General features: G+C 38.9%; 1 protein-coding gene across 1 annotated transcript in view; it reads left to right on the top strand.

Moving 5' to 3' along the window:
- LOC145443718 (uncharacterized) overlaps positions 1–20,048 on the top strand; it is a 441,881-nt gene that overhangs the window by 155,475 nt on the left and 266,358 nt on the right. The gene's annotated exons all lie outside the window — the stretch shown is intronic.

Raw genomic sequence — 20,048 nt, forward strand, 5'->3', positions numbered from 1 at the left:
TTAATCTGCTGGCCTCGCGACTTGATTGTATTGTACTGTTGACCATGACTAAGTCAATATTGCTAGTTACATAACCGACCATACCGGTATTTACATATCTACGAGCTCAAGCTTGAGCGATTTTATAGCTAGCATGAACGACGAGAAACTATTTTGAAAGGAATTATAATAATATATACAGTCGGTACTATTCATCAAGGTGCATTGGCTTTCACTTATACCGACAACAGGAGTAAGGTCATATTTGAAAATATACATTGCTGTCAAGTGTAATACTTTCAGGTCTCGAATGCTGATGTGACGTCGAATCATGTGTAGATGACCCGTGACCGCAGGCAGTGGTTGCCCTACGATTAGAGGGGAGGGATGCACTGGGTGAGACTTCCTGGTGGAGGCCCTATAAGTATGTAATCGCAACTTCTGGAGGCTCTTACAGACGGAAGATTTTGACCTAGAAAAACAAATTTTTTTACCTTTAAAAACTTAATTTTGACCAAATTTTGACCAGGGTTGTAACCAAATCACAAGGCTCCGAGTCGCAAGTCAATCTCACTTTTATAATTTTGACTCGAGTCAAGTCGAGTCATTTTCAATTCCCACCGAGTCAAGTCCGAGTCTAAGTCAGCGAACAGAGGATCGACTCCGAGTCATGGTATTATGACTCGAGCCCGAGTCCAAGTCATTGCGTTGACTGCTCAGTTTCCAGTTAAAGTCTTCCTAAACCCACTTTTTTAACACCGTTTGGCGATATTGAATGGTTCGCATTTATAATATATCAATTTTCCTCACTTTGGGCAGTTTCTGGTGGCATTTTCAAGTACCAGTACCAACAAACGAAATCCCAATAGTGTGTTGGATTCGACATGACAATAAAATATCGGTCTTGGCCGTCTGAATCTCGAGTCAATGACTTGCTTCGAGTCATGCACAATGACTCGAGTCCAAGTCGAGTCAATACACAGATTGACTCGAGTCGAGTCGAGTCATTTCCGTATTTTGAGAAAATGACTCGAGTCGAGTCGAGTCATCTGAAAATCGTGACTCGAGTCGGACTCGAGTCGAGTCATGACTCGTGTCATTACAACCCTGATTTTGACTCCATGTAGGCCTATGTAAATTAGGTGTTTTCCCACATAATCTTAGAATTTTACTACTTATATTCATCACTGGTTGGAACTGTTGGTCCTTACACTGACAAATATTTACATGGAAGAATTTTATTTTACGAAATCTGGACCTATGCAGAATTCCAGTATAGCTACAGCACGCATTATGGTAGGAATGAATTAAATTTGTTGTTGTAGTACAACAACAACGAAAGATGATTTCCTACAACCTCGGGTAGAAAGTGTCTGTCCTTAAGTAGCTTGCCAGGAATAGAGAAAGAACGTTCAACAGCAGCATTTCTTGGCTGGCAACACTGAAGTTGTGCGTACACTGCTGCTGACACACCGTGTCGCTTCATTCTGACAATGTTTTCTACATCGCAATTTTTCGTCACGCGCTTCTTGATATAAAAACCAATGTCCACGCAGTCTTGCTTCCGGTAGGGTATTGCGGCACGTTGAGCATAACACGAAGTCAACCTATTTGTTTCACTTGACCGCTTATGATTCACAATGAGCAGTCGATGGGCCGTCTACAACGGTAGGCATATAAAGTAGGCTACAAGCTGTAAAATGTCAAATGATAAGTTCACCGACAGTGCGAACATCTACGATACAAACGAAATGCAGGTTGCAAAAATATTTTGACTTTGTAAACAATTTTGACAAATATTTGACCTAACGCTACAATTTTGTCATAATTTTGATTTAATTTGGCATGTCAAAAATATCGCCCTAATTATTACCAACTTAATATTAGCGCACCATATGGAACACAATTACGTGGTGTGTATAGGCCACTATAACACGGCTCTGGAGCATGCTTAAATGTTGAATTCCTCCAGCTCATGAGAGTTCTTTTATCATACATTGTCAAATTATAAAAAGAAGTGACCCGGTTATAACTATAGCTCATGCCTTCATGTTGAAGTTGTATGGCATGTCGTGTGAAATAATAGAATAGCGATACAACTGCTGCAGGCTAAATAGACCACACTAATCTGGAAAGCTGTCGGTTGGCAGTAGTAATAAGCTAGCATACCACCTCAAGGTTTAAGCCATACTCAAGATTTGGTCATATCTTAGGGTTGCCATATGTCCGGAATTTCCCGGACATGTCCGGAATTTCACTGTTAAAACTGCGTCCGGGAGGAATTTCTAAAATATGCCTAAATGTCCGGAATTTTGAATTAAGCTCATAATTTTTCGTAAATCAACATAAACAATATTATTTGTGTGCAGATTTATGCTACAAGAAATTTTTCTTCGCGCTGATTTAGCATCCCATACGTTGGTATTAATATGGGGACTACCACCCTCGCAAAAACTGCGGTCAAAAATAAATAAAAATATAACATTCATTTACAGAAATAAGTCTAATTGTAATCGCAATTATAAGATACCGGTATATTCATAGAGTCGGTTTAGGCCGTTTGGATACTTCATTCAGAGATAGTGGTTCTAAACCTGGGGGTAGTTTGCCTTTATTCCGGGGTTCGCGAAGATGTTGAACGTAATCAAATCAGCTTCGGAAATAGGACGTTGGAAATGGAAACCATCGGATGTGCGGTGTTCATATAGCTCAGTGGTGCAGTGCGCACAGGCAGTAGGCTGATATAATCTTATCGGTGTGACATGAACATGACTTAAGGATGTACAATTGCGCTCCTTGCATTTTCGAAGTCATAATCCTCAACCAGCACTGCTGCTAACTCTGATCGCGTGGGCAGAGAGAGGATCAAAATATATAGTGATATATGGAAGAACCGATATTATGCATATAATTCATACAAATCATGTAACGACCAGATGCATATAAAAACCAGATCCACATAGTCAGCCACCAGAAGTTGTATCGATTACCAGGTCTCAAACACGCAGCCCGCGGGCCGCATGCGGCCCGCGAGAGCTTTTTGTGCGGCCCGCGTCGACAGTTGGAATATTCAAATATTTGGCAATAATAAATGTCACATTTTTTCTGATTTGAAAAGCTGAAATTCACTCTAAAATTGCTCCATAAACCGCAAATAACTCATCAAACTTCACTAGCACATCGCTTTCAAACGTTACCATGCGGAGCGGATGAACTGTTATTTCGTCATATTGCCTATTTAGTATTCACATCCGTGAAGTTGTCATCACAGCATAATGTAGAAACCTAGGGTTCTATAACGTTCGGTATTTCCGTTTCTAATCTATGTTGCACGTGGTATGGCTGGGAATGGCATGTTTAGTCAGTTCCGACTGGGATCTGGAGATGGCTGTGTGTGAAAGTGTCTCTAGGTTGGATAGCATCAAGGATCAGAGGTAGCTGGTGGTTGATGTGGAGTTATGTTACTGTGTATATGCATCGTGCGGGTTTGATAGGTCGTCTGTTTTCATTATGGTACCTGCGTTATCTTGTACCGTAGGAATATATTTAATCATTTTATTATAGCCCTGAGGACTGGTGTGTTCTCGTGTTGCCTGCGCAATCGCGAAGATACAAATTCCTGAACCCATGGATACATACCCGTTCATGTGAGGCTCGAGATAGCTGAAGCGCGGAAGCTACAGAAGGAAATTGCATCAGTCAGGTGGAATTTGCCATAATGTTCAAATGTATTGTCCAGGTGAAGGCTAGTTTAGTATAGAAATAATTGCTATTACACATGTCTTCTGCTTCGAGAAAAAGAAAAATCACAGACGAAGGAAGAGTTTTTCAAGATAAATGGGAGGAGTTATACTTTGTCACAGCACTCAGAGACACTAGTTATTGTCTTATTTGCCAGCAAAAGATAGCAGTAATGAAGGAGTATAACATGCGTCGGGACTTCGAAACAATGCACCGCGATAAATATGATGCTTACCAGGGCAAAGTAAGAGACGAAAAAGTTAAACAACTGAAATCATCATTTCACAAACAAATAAGTTTCTTTGCCAATTTTACTCAGTCAAGCGAAGATTCTGTAAAAGCAAGCTTTGTTCTCAGTGAAATGATAGCAAAGACCTCACGTCCCTTTACCGAGGGTTTGTTCATAAAAGAATGCCTTTTAGAGGCAAGTGACATTTTATGTCCAAGTAAAAGAAAGCTGTTTGAAGGCATCAGTTTATCCCCAAATACAGTGGCAAGCAGGGTCACCGATTTAGCAGCAAATGTGGAGCATCAATTAGTTGCGGCGGTGAAGGACTTTGAAGCTTTTTCGATTGCCCTAGATGAGAGCACAGACATCTCAGATACCGCACAGTGTGCTGTGTTTATCAGAGGTGTTGACTACATCCTGAATTTGACGGAAGAGTTTCTAGAATTAATGCCATTAAAGAGTACTACAACAGGGCGTGATATATTTGAAGCTTTGGAAAAGTGCTTCGAGAAATACGGCTTGGCATGGGATAAGCTGGTATGTTTGGCCACAGATGGTGCACCGGCAATGCGTTCTGACAATGTGGGTGTAGTTGGACTTGTGAAAAACAAACTAAACAGTCATGAATCCGAGACGAATAACTTCGCTAGTATACACTGTATCGTACACCAAGAAGCCCTTTGTAGTAAAAGTCTGAAAATGAAGGAAGTGATGGATGTTGTAGTTAAAACAGTCAACTTTATACGATCTCGGGGGTTGAATCACCGACAGTTTAAATCCTTTCTTGCAGAAATGGACTCCGAGTATGGTGAACTACGTTATCATACTGAAGTAAGATGGCTGAGTCGTGGAAATGTTTTGAAGCGTTTCTTTGCACTCAGAAATGAAATCACTTCGTTCATGCAAATGAAAAAAAAGGCTGTTCCTTCGTTAACTGATGCTACTTTCCAATGCAATCTTGCTTTCCTAACAGATATTACACATCATTTGAATGAATTGAACTTGAAGCTTCAAGGTAAAAAACAAATTATTACACAGATGTATGATCATATGAAATCGTTCAAAGTCAAACTACGTTTATGGATGAAGCAGTTGAGGGAGGGGAATTTGGCTGATTTCTCAACTCTGAAGTCATTGGGAAAAGTTGAAGCCGAATGCATGAAAGAATATACAGATTTGCTGTCTGATTTACATCAGCAATTTGAAGTGCGCTTTGCTGAATTTGAAGCATTGGCACCGCAATTTCGACTTTTTTCAACGCCATTTGCTGTGGAAATTGACAGCGTGACTGAAGAATTGCAGATGGAGTTAGTGGAACTGCAATGTGATACTATGCTGAAGCAAAAGTATGCTGAGGTAGGGATCCCAGAATTCTACATGTTTATTTCACGAGACAGATTTCCGAAGTTAGTATCTGCTTCAGCAAGAATTATTGCAATGTTTGGAAGCACATATGTATGTGAGCAATTTTTTTCATCCATGAATATCAACAAGACTCTGCGACGGTCACGCATCACAGATGAACATCTACAAGCAGTTCTGAGATTGATTTCTGCTGACAAGTTCAAACCCAATATCGCGGCCCTTGTCAAGCAAAAGCGCTGCCAATTGAGTAGCCAAAAATGACTACAGCTATAGATATGACTATATCATTAGCCTACTTCTGTTTATCGTGTATTGTGTTCTTATTTGTGTATTTGTACGTTTGCATTTCATTCCGAATCGCCGCCTCTTTGCATTTCATTCCGTATTGCTCCAATCATGTACAACAACAATTTCATTCAAACACTTCTAAATGTGATTTTTTTTTCAGACCTGAATTGCTAAAATAGTAAATCACATTTTGTGACGGTGTGTGTGAGTAGTTATATAGATCGCACAACCGGTGGCAGGGGCTCTTATGGGCGGGGTGGTGACTCGCCTGAAAACTCGTGGTGGCACATCGTACTATTTGACCCCCCTCTCGGTCGCACATCGTAATGTGTTCTTATGGGTGCGCTCGCACGTCGTACTTTCAGGTATAGGCTGCGTTGGCATGTCGTATTGGAAACTCGTGTTGGCACATCGTACTTTTAGGTATAGGCTGCGTTGGCATGTCGTATTGGAAACTCGTGTTGGCACATCGTACTTTTAGGTATAGGCATCTGTCGCACGTCGTACTTTCGCATGTCGTATTTCGCGTATAGGCAGTGGTGGTGATTCGCCATGTGTTCTTATGGGTGCGTCGGCATATCGTACTTTCGGGTATATGCATCTCTCGCACGGTGTTGAATATGTATCAAGTAAATAGTCACGTGATTGGCTCTTAGTTAATGTGTATATCCCAAATTATTATATATGACCGATTCGAGTTAATCCTAACGTTTACGGCGAGTGCGACTTTAATATATCGTTATTCTTATGGATGCGGCGATGATTCGTACTTTCGTTTATAGACTGCGGGCGTCATGTCGTACTTTCACCAAAAAAGGGTGTGAAATAGTTTGCTAAATCTAGGAATCAATCGCATGGTAATGTTTTGGTATTTAGTTTATCACGGAGCCGGCGTAGACGGCGATTCGAATAGCAACAATAGCCGCGTTCACAAACTAACACTCCAAAAAGGTGTGAAATATTGGTAAAATCCCGCGATCGCTCACAAGATAATACCTAAGACATAACCATCGCTCGCGACTCGCTGTTACATACATGCCGATCGTTGACAATGTAATATTTTGGTGATTAGTTTACCACAGAACCCGCGTAGACGGCGATACCAACAATAGCCGCGTTCACAAACTAACACTTCAAAAAGGTGCGAAATAGGTTGCAAATCCCACGATCACTCACGAGATAACACCTAAGACATCGCCAGCCCTCACCAACTTGTTGTTACATACATTCCAATCGCCACAATGTAATATTTTGATAATCGGTATGTCACAGGAACCGGATTTCACTGGTAAAATTTAATAAGTAACGGATAACAGAGCCGTCACAGACGATGATTCGAATACCGACAAATTCTCACTTATTTCTGATCCCACCCTAATCCTTTGCGAAGTTGACGCTTATTCGAAAAGGTGTGAAATAATTGTAAAACCCTACGTCGCTGACGGGATAATGCATCAGACATAGCGATCTAGTTATAGCATGGATCGGAATCCATTCGCGGGATGTACTAGGTAAATTCAGATAATCCAAAACCGAATATTTTGACTTTGGCGTAGTGTGAATTGAAATAGGATTGACAAACATGGCTATCAACTTTCCCACAGTCCCATATTGATATTATACGCACATTGATTCGAAACAAGTAATGGAACATTGCAACTCTATTCGCGATCCGACTTTTCGTTTGTCAAAGCGACATTTTTAACATCTTACCATACTCAAAAGAATTATTTACAACATTAACAAGTGTTCAAAATCTAGTTTTCACTTACTTGATTATACCACTGCAACTCACAAATTTGAATTAATTCATTCTGGTTGTATTCATATGATCGATCTTTTTTATTCAATTGTAAAGGTCGTTACTATTCTGAAGACAAAGTAAGCTATTTACTAATCGACACATAAATGACTTGACATAAACATATTATATTTTGAGTATATGAGATTTGAATGTCTGAACAATAACTGAGAAATAATTTATCACAATAAAATACGTATATTACGGCATAAAAGATGTTTGAATGTCAGCAACTCTGTACGGTCATAGTTACTACCACTAATTTACCCGACCAACTCGTCATGATCATTCCTGAAATCAACACAAATATGACCACCGACTTGAGTTAACCACAAAACAGCATCAAGTTTTAAATCCACTTGTAGCTTACGGATTATTTGAATGCTGGTTATGTTTTGTTGTAATTGAGTTCACGGAAATAGTATTACGTCTCGACATCTGACCATCTTACCATATTCAAAGAATCAACCACGAAAACATTGTCAAGTAAATCCGGTAACCGACCAACTCAACAGTATCAATATGAAAAACAGCCAAACATACACGAATCCATACAAGCACTAAAACCTAAAATCCATAACAAACCTGGTTGTATTCATATCCCTACATGTCTTTTTAATTCAACTTGAAAAGTCGTTACTATTCTGTAAGACAAAGAAATTACTATGCGGTATATTTTGTAAGATAAAAGTAATTACTTCTCGGTGCCGGCGACTTAAGATTAACATAATATGTTTGAGTATGCGAGATTTGAAAGTCTGCCCAACATGTTGAGAATTCATTTCTTACAATCGAACGCAGGTGTTATATTGAAAATTATCATGATGTAAACATAAGGTTTGACACATTGATTTGACATATGTAATAGTTGATCATGACTTGACTACTAAATTATTTGTGTTAATTAGACCCGGCGTTGTGGTAAAGATTATTGTGACAGCAACAAACTTTTCAGTACCATTGTTATTAACATATTGAGTTGTAAACTATGTGTGTCTAAAATGTTCTCGATTGGAAAATTATTCAGCCTTGGTACAAACCACACAGAGTATTGTGGATATCAGGAAATATTTTACAAATATCTGCATTAAACAAGACTAAAGATGAAACAACAATTTCCTTTGTTGAACAATAACCGGGGCAATACTTTATTGTCGGTGAGAATTGAAACACTTTCGCGCATTACCTGGTGTCAAGATATCACACTAGGTGAATTGACATACCACCATTTGATTAATGCTTAATCCGTTCGCGTCATTTCACACACACTTTGATCATTACAAAAAAACAAATTGGAATATGTTTGCTAGGCACCACCTATTCAACTATACTTGAGTAATACAGAAACCTCTCAACATTAATAAAATCGAAATGTGCGCTACACTGAAATCTACAAAATGTGTTTGTATTGCTGTTCGTAGTAGTGATATCGATTTGAACCTCCATCATCTAACCAAACTACTGAGAGTCGTTGTCAATTTACATGACGTTCACTGATTACATACTAGAACTATTTGTGCAACGCACACGATCAGAGAAATTGGACATTTTTCCATTGCCATTCGTCAAAGTAAATGTCGTCACCATAATCAGTCACTAAAAGACCATATACTTGTATGTGATTGAATCGCCGACAATTAACTCGGTAAATCAAACCCCTGAGAAATTTCACTCAGTCATTGGATAGGAAACAGCGTCGCTTAATCGGTGTGAGTCGTTTTTTCTAAATACTAATCATATCTGTCCAGCCAAGAACAATTTTCACTCACTTGGGTAACGAAACCAGTGTCCAATATCAATACAAGATATTTTCGTCACACAAAAATAATCAACTTCACTCGATATTCCCGTACTACGAAACTGTACAAAGGTTACATGTTTTTGTATGACATGGAATTAATACCGACCGAAGTAACCGTATTGGAAATAACTTTTAAACAAACACACTCTACGTGGTTAACATTCTCGTCGATTCTATTGTGATTAATGTATACTTCATGTGATCTGGATTCATTTCGATATGGCTAAACATTCAACCTCGACGGATACGAATTGTCACACACTCAAGTAATATCATACCAAATAGTTATTTACAAGACACAGAAAATTTGTTTTGGTCGTTTCGACTTCATTACTGGAGATACTCATCACTTCACTTAATACAATCTAGATTTAAACCCCATCGAACCTTTGGTGTCTATCGTTTTGCTGGATACGAATTATGTTAGTCTAAGAGTACACAATTTTCACTATCTTGGGTTATGAACTCAGTGTGTTAGCGATCATTCAATATTTTGTAGTATCAACTAGCTACTTCGTAGGATACGAATGATCATCCTCACAACTCTTACAAAAGTACGAAGGATATTTACATCACACAAAGTAATCGACTTTACTCGATATCCTCACACTACGAAACTGAATGGTTGGTTTGACTCTACAAACTGTTCTGATGTCACAAGAACTTTTTCATACGAATGGTTACGTATCTAAATATTCAAATAATCCAACACACGACTATAGTACTTACAGAAATATCATAGTTGTTGTAACAAAGTTGTATAAGTATAATGTTTATCGTAAGTCCTACATAGCCATGATATCCGTCCGAGTTTGACTTTTAGAAAACATTATACCGACATCGCGACATCTTTCAAAATTAAAACCACGGTGACTGCTTCAGAGACCTACCAATGATATTGCAGTAATACAGTTACTTCCACAAAAGAGTAGTATTCGACTTACTTACCACAAATCTAACGCACAAAACAATTTACTTTACTAACGAGAAGCGCCGAGCCTCACATCAAAACAACTAGAAAGTGGAACTATATTAAAAAACGTCGCTAACCTTTGTGCACCAGCTGTAAATCACACAAGCAACATGTTTCAAGATTCTGGTTATTGAAAAACGTTAAAGTGTTTCTACGCCAAGTCGTTATGTTGACGAAAGCGTATATTGTAATACCATGATCGATTTGCATTCGTTGGTCACAAACTGTCACTACTCTAAATAATTATTTTTCACTCAAAAACAAAAGCATACTTGTCGCCAATCGTTTTCATCAAGCACGAGTTCAAGAAGCTTACTTACTACGACATGAATTGTTATTTTTATGTTGTGTAAATAGGTAATAATTTATTTTAGTAACACTACATAAACATCATCGAGTTGTGCGAATAGATTTACATGTGGTTTTAATCGAAGTACACAGCACGGTCTAATGTAGATTCATCTCTATTGTACAGCAACTCGGTAATCGAAATGCATTAACATTTAAACAACGATCTTGGTTCGTCACGCGAAAAATATCTTTACTGTCGCAACACTCTGATGCTCTGCACAAGATGTGTAAATCCTTTTCACACTCATAATAATACACTGACGGGATACTGACGTCAAGCAACAACGTTTAACAACATCACTGACACTGAACATACGATACCTACCCAAGTAAAAATATCATTTTCACCAGGAGGTCAGCCGTTACTTGTGTACAATTACCATTTTCCCGTGGGAGTTTAGCGTTACCCGAGTAACAAAACCATTTTCACTTGGAAATATATGTTTTCCCTCAACAACAAACGTTTTTCACTTGGAAATCTATTTTTTCCCTGGGTAACAAACCCCTTTTCACTTGAAAATATATTTTTGCCCTGGATAACAAACCTTTTTCACTTGGAAATATATTTTTTCTCTTGGTAACAAACCTTTTTCACTTGGAAATATATTTTTTCTCTGGGTAACAAACCTTTTTCACTGAGCAACAAACCCTTTTCTCCCCAGGCAACAAACCCTTTTCGTTTGGAAAACTATCATTTACCTGAGTACCAATACCATTTTCGTTTTGAAAACTGACAACTACACCGGTCAATTTGATAATTTTTGTATATTGTTACAACAGACAGTGACAAAATATACACCAACCACGACTCCGATACATTTGTGTAATCGCATATTCACTTGTTCTGGTGCATCCCATCAAAACCCTCAGTTACCCACATGTAATGCGCTGTACATCGATGTGAATGCTTTGGAAAATTGGGCAATAGGCTTCGATAGTTCTGTGATGTCCGGGTTCGTGCTTTGGATTTTCCAGAGTCAAAATGTCTGAATAAAACACCTCCTTGACGATGGTTGGTATGTGGATAACGGTGTTCGGAAAACGGTTGGATTTATGTCACCCATCGCGATAACAACTCCAGGTCGAGTTTTCCTCCCGCATGTTTACTATATTGTGTCTTTATTGGTAAATGTATGTCTCGACATTCAGTTTGAAATCGGAAACCCTGATAAAGTATGTAACCGGATCCGGATATCAACTGTGAATCGATAAACCAATGGACAATATTCAAAGTAAACATGTTACACCCTGTGTTTCCACGAAAAAATACCATCCGGACATACGTCGCGCTTGTTTGCCCACACCAGTATACGCGTAAATGGAGGTGTGTGACATTGCATGCAATGTGTTGGTATACAAACATCGATCCACAGACATTATCATAGCAGGTAGTTTTGATGTAGATCGAATGTCACCCGATAACAATGTCATACCAATAAGCCACATTGCAATGACTCTGAGTCCGCGCTATTACATCGATATTTCGACACCGTTCACTGATTTACTCGATGGTGTTATCGTGTTGTAACAATACAAGATAGTCATGACCCTATCTCCGGACAGATCACCCAGACCAATTGGATACATCGGTCGATATCCGTCGTGTTGTCGACACCGAAGTTTTCTGCTGTAGCGTTTGATCCAGGTGAACTATCGAAGTACGGTGCTCGAAATGATTGCGATCAGTCACGATGCATGGATGTCGCTACTCCCACATAACGACTCCAGATGATTATCGCGAACAGTGATTCTGAAAATCTCGGACTGATACTGTGATCCAATAAGGTGTGTTTCTGCGGAATGAAGACTGCAATCGTACACCACAATAGAACACTACCTCTTGTGATTTCACACGCAATCATAAAGCACATCATCGTAAGGGTCCGGCTCGTCCGGTGACATTTCGAAACGGTCATCGCTACAAGAGATCGGGTTGGTCTCGTCATATCGGGAGCATTTTGAAACGGCATCGTCACAAGGTTATTGACATCGATTCAGTTGGTCATGTCAATCCGTTTCACAATCTGTCGTTTTTCAAGTCCCAGCACCATAGTGTTACGGCACAGACAAGAAGCGTCGGTGGAAATGATAAAACACGGAAGGCACACTTTGGTGTTATTTGACATGGATTTTACACCAGACGAACCTCACATTCGAGCGATGTATTTGAATGGTGATTGTATTATTGACATTGAAGGAAAAGAAATGTATCGATTTATCGGTTTCGTACATATCCAACAAAAATCTGGGTATATGATTGTGCATGGTTCGCATATTCGACTGTGAACGCCCCATTGGTATTTACTGTACAGCTCACTTTCACCGTCGTGCGAATACCCATGTTACGGTTTCTATGTTTGTGTGTCTGTATGTCATGCTTCAGATTGACTCAGAGTCATTGCAATGTGGCTTATTGGTATGACATTGTTATCGGGTGACATTCGATCTACATCAAAACTACCTGCTATGATAATGTCTGTGGATCGATGTTTGTATACCAACACATTGCATGCAATGTCACACACCTCCATTTACGCGTATACTGGTGTGGGCAAACAAGCGCGACGTATGTCCGGATGGTATTTTTTCGTGGAAACACAGGGTGTAACATGTTTACTTTGAATATTGTCCATTGGTTTATCGATTCACAGTTGATATCCGGATCCGGTTACATACTTTATCAGGGTTTCCGATTTCAAACTGAATGTCGAGACATACATTTACCAATAAAGACACAATATAGTAAACATGCGGGAGGAAAACTCGACCTGGAGTTGTTATCGCGATGGGTGACATAAATCCAACCGTTTTCCGAACACCGTTATCCACATACCAACCATCGTCAAGGAGGTGTTTTATTCAGACATTTTGACTCTGGAAAATCCAAAGCACGAACCCGGACATCACAGAACTATCGAAGCCTATTGCCCAATTTTCCAAAGCATTCACATCGATGTACAGCGCATTACATGTGGGTAACTGAGGGTTTTGATGGGATGCACCAGAACAAGTGAATATGCGATTACACAAATGTATCGGAGTCGTGGTTGGTGTATATTTTGTCACTGTCTGTTGTAACAATATACAAAAATTATCAAATTGACCGGTGTAGTTGTCAGTTTTCAAAACGAAAATGGTATTGGTACTCAGGTAAATGATAGTTTTCCAAACGAAAAGGGTTTGTTGCCTGGGGAGAAAAGGGTTTGTTGCTCAGTGAAAAAGGTTTGTTACCCAGAGAAAAAATATATTTCCAAGTGAAAAAGGTTTGTTACCAAGAGAAAAAATATATTTCCAAGTGAAAAAGGTTTGTTATCCAGGGCAAAAATATATTTCCAAGTGAAAAGGGGTTTGTTACCCAGGGAAAAAATAGATTTCCAAGTGAAAAACGTTTGTTGTTGAGGGAAAACATATATTTCCAAGTGAAAATGGTTTTGTTACTCGGGTAACGCTAAACTCCCACGGGAAAATGGTAATTGTACACAAGTAACGGCTGACCTCCTGGTGAAAATGATATTTTTACTTGGGTAGGTATCGTATGTTCAGTGTCAGTGATGTTGTTAAACGTTGTTGCTTGACGTCAGTATCCCGTTAGTGTATTATTATGAGTGTGAAAAGGATTTACACATCTTGTGCAGAGCATCAGAGTGTTGCGACAGTAAAGATATTTTTCGCGTGACGAACCAAGATCGTTGTTTAAATGTTAATGCATTTCGATTACCGAGTTGCTGTACAATAGAGATGAATCTACATTAGACCGTGCTGTGTACTTCGATTAAAACCACATGTAAATCTATTCGCACAACTCGATGATGTTTATGTAGTGTTACTAAAATAAATTATTACCTATTTACACAACATAAAAATAACAATTCATGTCGTAGTAAGTAAGCTTCTTGAACTCGTGCTTGATGAAAACGATTGGCGACAAGTATGCTTTTGTTTTTGAGTGAAAAATAATTATTTAGAGTAGTGACAGTTTGTGACCAACGAATGCAAATCGATCATGGTATTACAATATACGCTTTCGTCAACATAACGACTTGGCGTAGAAACACTTTAACGTTTTTCAATAACCAGAATCTTGAAACATGTTGCTTGTGTGATTTACAGCTGGTGCACAAAGGTTAGCGACGTTTTTTAATATAGTTCCACTTTCTAGTTGTTTTGATGTGAGGCTCGGCGCTTCTCGTTAGTAAAGTAAATTGTTTTGTGCGTTAGATTTGTGGTAAGTAAGTCGAATACTACTCTTTTGTGGAAGTAACTGTATTACTGCAATATCATTGGTAGGTCTCTGAAGCAGTCACCGTGGTTTTAATTTTGAAAGATGTCGCGATGTCGGTATAATGTTTTCTAAAAGTCAAACTCGGACGGATATCATGGCTATGTAGGACTTACGATAAACATTATACTTATACAACTTTGTTACAACAACTATGATATTTCTGTAAGTACTATAGTCGTGTGTTGGATTATTTGAATATTTAGATACGTAACCATTCGTATGAAAAAGTTCTTGTGACATCAGAACAGTTTGTAGAGTCAAACCAACCATTCAGTTTCGTAGTGTGAGGATATCGAGTAAAGTCGATTACTTTGTGTGATGTAAATATCCTTCGTACTTTTGTAAGAGTTGTGAGGATGATCATTCGTATCCTACGAAGTAGCTAGTTGATACTACAAAATATTGAATGATCGCTAACACACTGAGTTCATAACCCAAGATAGTGAAAATTGTGTACTCTTAGACTAACATAATTCGTATCCAGCAAAACGATAGACACCAAAGGTTCGATGGGGTTTAAATCTAGATTGTATTAAGTGAAGTGATGAGTATCTCCAGTAATGAAGTCGAAACGACCAAAACAAATTTTCTGTGTCTTGTAAATAACTATTTGGTATGATATTACTTGAGTGTGTGACAATTCGTATCCGTCGAGGTTGAATGTTTAGCCATATCGAAATGAATCCAGATCACATGAAGTATACATTAATCACAATAGAATCGACGAGAATGTTAACCACGTAGAGTGTGTTTGTTTAAAAGTTATTTCCAATACGGTTACTTCGGTCGGTATTAATTCCATGTCATACAAAAACATGTAACCTTTGTACAGTTTCGTAGTACGGGAATATCGAGTGAAGTTGATTATTTTTGTGTGACGAAAATATCTTGTATTGATATTGGACACTGGTTTCGTTACCCAAGTGAGTGAAAATTGTTCTTGGCTGGACAGATATGATTAGTATTTAGAAAAAACGACTCACACCGATTAAGCGACGCTGTTTCCTATCCAATGACTGAGTGAAATTTCTCAGGGGTTTGATTTACCGAGTTAATTGTCGGCGATTCAATCACATACAAGTATATGGTCTTTTAGTGACTGATTATGGTGACGACATTTACTTTGACGAATGGCAATGGAAAAATGTCCAATTTCTCTGATCGTGTGCGTTGCACAAATAGTTCTAGTATGTAATCAGTGAACGTCATGTAAATTGACAACGACTCTCAGTAGTTTGGTTAGATGATGGAGGTTCAAATCGATATCACTACTACGAACAGCAATACAAACACATTTTGTAGATTTCAGTGTAGCGCACATTTCGATTTTATTAATGTTGAGAGGTTTCTGTATTACTCAAGTATAGTTGAATAGGTGGTGCCTAGCAAACATATTCCAATTTGTTTTTTTGTAATGATCAAAGTGTGTGTGAAATGACGCGAACGGATTAAGCATTAATCAAATGGTGGTATGTCAATTCACCTAGTGTGATATCTTGACACCAGGTAATGCGCGAAAGTGTTTCAATTCTCACCGACAATAAAGTATTGCCCCGGTTATTGTTCAACAAAGGAAATTGTTGTTTCATCTTTAGTCTTGTTTAATGCAGATATTTGTAAAATATTTCCTGATATCCACAATACTCTGTGTGGTTTGTACCAAGGCTGAATAATTTTCCAATCGAGAACATTTTAGACACACATAGTTTACAACTCAATATGTTAATAACAATGGTACTGAAAAGTTTGTTGCTGTCACAATAATCTTTACCACAACGCCGGGTCTAATTAACACAAATAATTTAGTAGTCAAGTCATGATCAACTATTACATATGTCAAATCAATGTGTCAAACCTTATGTTTACATCATGATAATTTTCAATATAACACCTGCGTTCGATTGTAAGAAATGAATTCTCAACATGTTGGGCAGACTTTCAAATCTCGCATACTCAAACATATTATGTTAATCTTAAGTCGCCGGCACCGAGAAGTAATTACTTTTATCTTACAAAATATACCGCATAGTAATTTCTTTGTCTTACAGAATAGTAACGACTTTTCAAGTTGAATTAAAAAGACATGTAGGGATATGAATACAACCAGGTTTGTTATGGATTTTAGGTTTTAGTGCTTGTATGGATTCGTGTATGTTTGGCTGTTTTTCATATTGATATTGTTGAGTTGGTCGGTTACCGGATTTACTTGACAATGTTTTCGTGGTTGATTCTTTGAATATGGTAAGATGGTCAGATGTCGAGACGTAATACTATTTCCGTGAACTCAATTACAACAAAACATAACCAGCATTCAAATAATCCGTAAGCTACAAGTGGATTTAAAACTTGATGCTGTTTTGTGGTTAACTCAAGTCGGTGGTCATATTTGTGTTGATTTCAGGAATGATCATGACGAGTTGGTCGGGTAAATTAGTGGTAGTAACTATGACCGTACAGAGTTGCTGACATTCAAACATCTTTTATGCCGTAATATACGTATTTTAATGTGATAAATTATTTCTCAGTTATTGTTCAGACATTCAAATCTCATATACTCAAAATATAATATGTTTATGTCAAGTCATTTATGTGTCGATTAGTAAATAGCTTACTTTGTCTTCAGAATAGTAACGACCTTTACAATTGAATAAAAAAGATCGATCATATGAATACAACCAGAATGAATTAATTCAAATTTGTGAGTTGCAGTGGTATAATCAAGTAAGTGAAAACTAGATTTTGAACACTTGTTAATGTTGTAAATAATTCTTTTGAGTATGGTAAGATGTTAAAAATGTCGCTTTGACAAACGAAAAGTCGGATCGCGAATAGAGTTGCAATGTTCCATTACTTGTTTCGAATCAATGTGCGTATAATATCAATATGGGACTGTGGGAAAGTTGATAGCCATGTTTGTCAATCCTATTTCAATTCACACTACGCCAAAGTCAAAATATTCGGTTTTGGATTATCTGAATTTACCTAGTACATCCCGCGAATGGATTCCGATCCATGCTATAACTAGATCGCTATGTCTGATGCATTATCCCGTCAGCGACGTAGGGTTTTACAATTATTTCACACCTTTTCGAATAAGCGTCAACTTCGCAAAGGATTAGGGTGGGATCAGAAATAAGTGAGAATTTGTCGGTATTCGAATCATCGTCTGTGACGGCTCTGTTATCCGTTACTTATTAAATTTTACCAGTGAAATCCGGTTCCTGTGACATACCGATTATCAAAATATTACATTGTGGCGATTGGAATGTATGTAACAACAAGTTGGTGAGGGCTGGCGATGTCTTAGGTGTTATCTCGTGAGTGATCGTGGGATTTGCAACCTATTTCGCACCTTTTTGAAGTGTTAGTTTGTGAACGCGGCTATTGTTGGTATCGCCGTCTACGCGGGTTCTGTGGTAAACTAATCACCAAAATATTACATTGTCAACGATCGGCATGTATGTAACAGCGAGTCGCGAGCGATGGTTATGTCTTAGGTATTATCTTGTGAGCGATCGCGGGATTTTACCAATATTTCACACCTTTTTGGAGTGTTAGTTTGTGAACGCGGCTATTGTTGCTATTCGAATCGCCGTCTACGCCGGCTCCGTGGTAAACTAAATACCAAAACATTACCATGCGATTGATTCCTAGATTTAGCAAACTATTTCACACCCTTTTTTGGTGAAAGTACGACATGACGCCCGCAGTCTATAAACGAAAGTACGAATCATCGCCGCATCCATAAGAATAACGATATATTAAAGTCGCACTCGCCGTAAACGTTAGGATTAACTCGAATCGGTCATATATAATAATTTGGGATATACACATTAACTAAGAGCCAATCACGTGACTATTTACTTGATACATATTCAACACCGTGCGAGAGATGCATATACCCGAAAGTACGATATGCCGACGCACCCATAAGAACACATGGCGAATCACCACCACTGCCTATACGCGAAATACGACATGCGAAAGTACGACGTGCGACAGATGCCTATACCTAAAAGTACGATGTGCCAACACGAGTTTCCAATACGACATGCCAACGCAGCCTATACCTAAAAGTACGATGTGCCAACACGAGTTTCCAATACGACATGCCAACGCAGCCTATACCTGAAAGTACGACGTGCGAGCGCACCCATAAGAACACATTACGATGTGCGACCGAGAGGGGGGTCAAAAAGTACGATGTGCCACCACGAGTTTTCAGGCGAGTCACCACCCCGCCCATAAGAGCCCCTGCCACCGGTTGTGCGATCTATATCACTACTTGTGTGGAATTTCAGTCTGCAAGGTTGGCTCAACTTCAATTGGACAATATAATCCCATCACATATGTTTTACCTGAAAAGACATTGAATACCCCAATCGGGGCCGCGGCCAGCGGCATCGTCAAAAACTAGAATTTGGCCCGCGAACACATTTGAGTTTGAGACCTCTGGATTACCCTATGGCGGGCCCAAGATCAATGTTTATTTTGACGGGCGGGGACGGAAAAATGTGTCTTAGGCCCTGGTTACAGCTTACAACACACAACAACGTACTCCTGAACCGGATCGTGACCACCTCTAGTCGATAGGCAAAGCTTTGGTAGTGTGACGTCATATTGATCGACAATGTGCTGATACCTCATTTTAAAATCCGCTAGTGGGCGCTAAAAAGCGCCCGGAATTTGTGTTACAAAAGTATGGTAACCCTATATATCTATTATTGTATGGTTGCAAGGATAGACTATACATCAAGACTGATTACCTCTACCGCATGCAGAGACTCGATTATTATCAGGATATGGGACTTTTCTAACAAATGCAGATATTTGATGATTGGCCCATCTGTACGGAATCATCTTCTTGATTGGTAAATTGGTAAGCCTCGAAAAAGCGCTTGAATCAAAGAGGGGCTGGGCTTCGACCAGGGGGGCTGGGCGACCGACCACCTAGCCAACCCCAAAATCCATCACGGACCGCAAGGTGCTACTTTAATTACATCTGCCCACTTTGCTATCGTCTCATCTATCCGCTCTCACACATAGGCCTACCGCTGATTATATCCATGTTTGTTGGTATATAACACAGATATATAGACGAGACAAGGATGAATGTTCGGTTCAGCCCCCAATAATTATATACATTTATCAACAACTTAAGTTGATGAAGTGTTGGACTGAACAAAGTGCTAAGTGACGTTCGCGTTCGCATCGAACCTTTTACTAATGTACACATGA

This window comes from Botryllus schlosseri, chromosome 7, assembly GCF_051294905.1.
Source record: "Botryllus schlosseri isolate E-star chromosome 7, Bs_hap1, whole genome shotgun sequence".
Taxonomy (NCBI): domain Eukaryota; kingdom Metazoa; phylum Chordata; class Ascidiacea; order Stolidobranchia; family Styelidae; genus Botryllus; species Botryllus schlosseri.